The sequence below is a fragment of the Suricata suricatta genome, chromosome 9, assembly GCF_006229205.1.
Source record: "Suricata suricatta isolate VVHF042 chromosome 9, meerkat_22Aug2017_6uvM2_HiC, whole genome shotgun sequence".
NCBI lineage: Eukaryota > Metazoa > Chordata > Mammalia > Carnivora > Herpestidae > Suricata > Suricata suricatta.
In genome coordinates this window covers 102,678,785-102,684,133 of record NC_043708.1, presented here as the reverse complement: position 1 = coordinate 102,684,133, position 5,349 = coordinate 102,678,785, and positions in this window count along the sequence as shown.

Below are 5,349 nucleotides of genomic sequence, written 5' to 3'. Positions count from 1 at the left end.
CCTGGGTGGCTCAGTCGGTTAAGCGTCCGGCTTCAGCTCAGGTCATGATCTCACGGTTCGTGGTCTCGAGCCCTGCATCAGGTTCTGTGCTGACAGCTCAGAGCCTGGAGCCTGTTTTCAGATTCTGTGTCTCTCTCTCTCTCTGACCCTCCCCTGCTCACGTTGTCCCTCTAAAAATAAATAAAAACAGTAAAAAAAAATTTTTTTTTTTTAAAGAAACAGAAATTATAGAGAACTGATGGTTACAGAAGGGAGATGGGGGCGGGGTTAAACAGGTGACTGGGGATTAAGGAGGGCACTTGTGATGAGCATTGGGTGATGTCTGGAAGTGCTGTATCACTATATTGTACACCTGAAACTAATCTGACACTATGTGTTAACCAAATGGAATTTAAATAAAAACTTTTTTAAATGCCCCAAATAAATATCTCATAACAAATGGATGAATAAATACATTAGACAGAGAGAGAATGGATCAGAAAGTCCCCTGTGTGACACCTCAGGAGGTAATACACCCTTGAGGAAACGAAGAGGCTGCTCTATTGACAGGGATGGGCCCCCCCTAGACAACAACCCAAATGTTCTGGAAAGGGGGTGTAATTTGCATTGCTACGTGTTCTGGAGACCCTCCTGGGGCTGGATGGTAAAGGGATCTTGTAGGGGGTCCTCTGAAAGGAGAGGCAGCCAGTGCCTGCTAGTGTGGGATCCCAGGGAGTGCTGGGGGAGTGGTTCTGGGCTTGGAAGTGACCCTCCCCCCAACACTGCTCATGCAGACACTGAGCAAACAGAAGTGAGTGCTGGACTGCTTTCTCAGCTCTGGGCAGGCCGAGCACGAGGGAGGGATTCGTTCACCCACTAAAGACCCAAAGTGCGGTATCATCATTCACTGGAGGGTCCCATCCTTAGCCTCCCTGATGTGCTGTTTGCACAGTGACATGGTGTGGTCAGAGCAGCATCCACAGTTTTGGCTGCAGGAACTGGCTGAACAACAGACAATAGTATGAACGACCGTGTGTCAATAAAATTTAAAACTGCAGAAAATGTACATATTATAAACATAAAACCTACAAATAACTTAGATATGTATATAACTTGCATATCTATAAAACTTAAAAAAAAAACAATTCAAGAAGAAATAGAAAACCTGAATGTCATATAACAAAAGATAAGAATTACTGGCAAAACACCAAGGCTCAATGGCTTTGCTGGCACACATTCAAGGAACATCTAGATCATTCCAAAGTGATACAGAATCTTTCAGAGGGTAAGGGGGGGGGGCGGCAGGGGGACGAGGAGAGAATGCTTTCCAGCTCGGTTTATGAATTTCTATACCCTTGATAATAAAACAAGGGCACAACAATATTTTTACTGGCCAATCCCATTAGCGAATTTAAATATAAAAGTCTAATCATAGCATCAGCAAACTGAGTCCAACAATGCTTAAAAACACAATGTGATTAGTTGGGTTTTTCAATGGATTGGGTGCTTGTGTCCTCACCCCTCACCACCACCACCACCCCTCACCCCTACCTCGCAAATTCATTTGTTGAAACTTAAACCAGTGTGATGTTATGGGAGGTGGGCCTCTAGGAGGTAATTAGGTCTTGGGGGTGGAGCCCTCATAAATGGGATCAGTGCCCTTATAAGAGGCCAGAGAACTAGCTACCTCTTTTTTCTACCATGTGAAGAAGATACAAACAAGCCAATTATCTGCAGCGGAGGGGAGAGGGCAGCAGCTATCATTTGGCACCCTAATCTCAGACTCCCAGCCCCTTAGAACTGTGAGAAAGAAATTTCTATTGTTTAAGCCACCCAGTTTATGATATTTTCATAGCAGCCCAAACTAACATTTATTCTAGAAATGCAAGGTTGGCTTAACATTTGGAAATCGCTCAATGCCATTTACCATATTAAAAATCTAAAAGAAAAATTAGAGGCACCTGAGTGGCTAAGTTGAGCATCTGACTCTTGATTTCAGCTCAGTTCAGGATTCCAAGGTTGTGGGATGAGTCCCAAGCCAGCCTTAGCGCTGAGGGTGGAGCCTGCCTAGGATTCCCTCTCTCACCCTCTGTCCCTCTCCAAGCTCATGCTCACTTGCTCGCTCTCTCAAAAAAAAAAAAGTTCTACTATCATTTTTAGGGCACCTGGGTGTCTCGGTTGAGCATCCAACTTTGGTTCAGGTCATGATCTTGCAGTTCATGAGTTCAAGCCCCATATTGTGCTTGCTGTTATAAGCCTGTCAGTGCAGACCCAGCACCAGATCCTCTGTCCCCCTCTCTCTGACCCTCCCCTGTTTTCTCTTAAAAAAAAAAAAAAAAGAAAAGAAAAAAAGTATAACTATATATATGTAAAGGTGTGTGTCTATATATATTTTTAAAAGTTTCACTATCATTTCTACTCAACATTGTATAATAAACATTGTATATGCTGGCTGCTCAATAAGAAAATATGTATCTAGGGGTTCCTGGGTGCCTCAGTCCCTTAAGTGTCCAACTTCCGCTCGGGTCATGATCTCACGCTCCCTGAGTTTGACCCCTGTGTGTCATACTCTGTGCTGACTGCTCAGAGCCTGGAGCCTGCTTTAGATTCTGTGTTTCCCTCCCTCTCTGCCCTTCCCCGACTCTGTCTCTCAAAAATAAAGAAACATTTTAAAAAAGAAAAAATATATCTAAGTAGTAGAAAGGAAGAAATGAACTCAGGTAATGATTTTGTAAATAGAAAATTCAAAATAATCTACACACAACTTATTAGAGTTAATGCAATAGTCAAGCAAGATTGCCAGATATAAGATCCTATACAAGAGTCAACTACAGTTTTTTAAGTAGACTTCTACCCACACATGGGGCTTTAACTCAGGACCCTGAAATCAAGAGTTGCATTCTCTACCGAGTGAGCGAGCCAGGTGCCCCAAGAGTCAACTACAAGCACCTACAAGAGCAATGTACAGTTAAGAAATGCAACTTTAAAAATTAACAAAGTGTGGGGAAAAAAAGAAATAAATAACAAAGGATGTAAAATCTCTAGTAGACATTTTTAACATTTTATTAAAAGATAAAAAAAACTTAAATATATGAAGAGAGAAATCATGTCCATTTATAAGATGAAGATTCAATTCTCCCTAATTTACAGATTGAATTCAGACCCAACAGGAATTTTCATGGAAATCAGTAAATCAATTTTAAACATTAAAAAAAATGGAGGGCACCTGGGTGACTCAATCAGTTAAGTGTCTGACTTCAGCTCAGGTCCTGATCTCACAGTTTGTGAGTTTAAGCCCCACATTGGGCTCTGTGCTGACAGCTCAGAGCCTGGAGCCTGCTTCCAATTCTGTGTCTCCCTCTCTCTTTCTGCCCCCACCCCCCGTCTTTTTCTATCTCAAAAATAAGTAAACATTAAAAAGTTTTTTTAATTAAAAATTTTTTTTAATTTTTTAAATGTTTATTTATTTTTGAGTGAGAGAGACAGTGTGAGCAGGCGAGGGGCAGAGGCAGAGAGAGAGAGACAGAATCTGAAGCAGCTCCAGGCTCTGAGCTGTTAGCACAGAGTCCAACGTGGGGCTTGAACCCACAAACTGTGATATCATGCCCTGAGCTGAAGTTGGATGCTCCAACCAACTAAGCCACCCAGGTGCCTCTAAAAAAAAAGTTTTTAAGAGAGTGAGAGGGAGTGTGTGAGCCGTGGAGAGGGGTGGGGGGGGAGGGGGAAGAGAGGAGGGGGAGAAGGAGAAGAGGGGGAGAGAGAGACAGATACACAGAGAGACAGAATCCTAAGTTGGCTCCATGCTCAGTGCAGAGCCTGACAAGAGATTTGATCCCACAACTCTAGGATCATGACCTGAGCCGAAATCAAGAGTGGAACACTCAACCAGCTGAGTCACCCAGGCCCCTTAAACATTTTTGAAAGACCAAAGGATAGCCAAGTTACTCCCGTATGATATTAGCTCAAGAAAAGACAAACTAGACCCATGTAACAGAATAAAGAACCAACAATGTTTATGGTATTGACTGTGGTGATGGTTTCACGAATGTATACTTACCTTCAAACCCATCAAGTTGTATGCGTTAGTTACATACAGCTTTTCCTATGCAATCATTCCCCAATAGACTGGCTTACAAAAAAGAGCGCAGAAACATTCCCATGCATATAAGAGAGCTGATGTATGTCAAAGTTGTCACAGAGGATCAGTGGGGAAAGGAGTCATCAATCAGTAATACAGTGCGGGACAACTGTCAGTGGGTGGAGGGCGGGGGGGGGGGTGAATAAAAATTGATCCACACTTCACACTATGTCAAAAATTCAGTTCCAGATTAATCAAGTACTTAAATATGAAAGACACAACTTAAAAAAGATAGTTTCCTTAATATTTGAGATAGTAAATTACTAAACAAAACATTTTTAAAAAGCACAAATCAGAATAAAGAAAAAAAATCAATCTGACAACCTTAAAACTAAGAAGTTTATCAAGACACATAAACAGAATGGAAAGGGAAGCTATTACCTGAAAGAGGTTAACCAACAAAGAATTATTATTTAGACTCTATAGTCTAAAGGCTGTGTTAAAAAAAAAAAAACTTCCAAGAGAACTAACACAAAGATTCACAATCTAAGGTGGGGGGGGGGAATGGGCAAAAGACATGTATTTGAAGATAAACCACAATGGCAAAAACAAGAAAACAAAAACCAACCAATCTTTGTAAAGATATTCAACCTTAGTAGTAATTAGAGATAAGTACATTAAAACCACTGCCAGCAGCACCTGACTCAGTAGGCTGAGCAACAGATTCTTGATTTTGGCTCAGGTCACGATCCCAGGATAGTGAGATCAACCTTATCTTGAGCTCTGAACTGAGTGTGGACCCCGCTTGGGATTCTCTCCCTTTGGCCCTCTCCCCTGCTGAGTCTCTCTCTCTCAAAATACAATATGAAACAAACAAAAAAAACCCACTGTCAGATATTAGTTCATGACTGCCAGATGGGCAAAAATTAAAGTCAGCATACCAGAGACCAGTAAGGATGAGAAGCTATGGGAAATACACAAACGCCATTGGTGGAAATGTAAATGGGTATATTGACTTGGGGAACAAATTGTTACACTTACTTGCCCGGACCCAGTGGTTCCATTCCACATTTCAGGAAAAGAAAGTCTTGCACATGGTCACTGTGAGTAACATCATTCTAAATAACCAAATCTAGGGAGAGAAACCAAACATCCATGAAGAGAGAACAGATTTATAAATTAGTCTCTTCATCTAGTGTAATACTGTAAGACCTGTGCTACCCAATACTATTAGTTTCACATGCCAGTGGGTACTTCATTGAAGAACAGGTACTCCCCATTGAAAAATATAA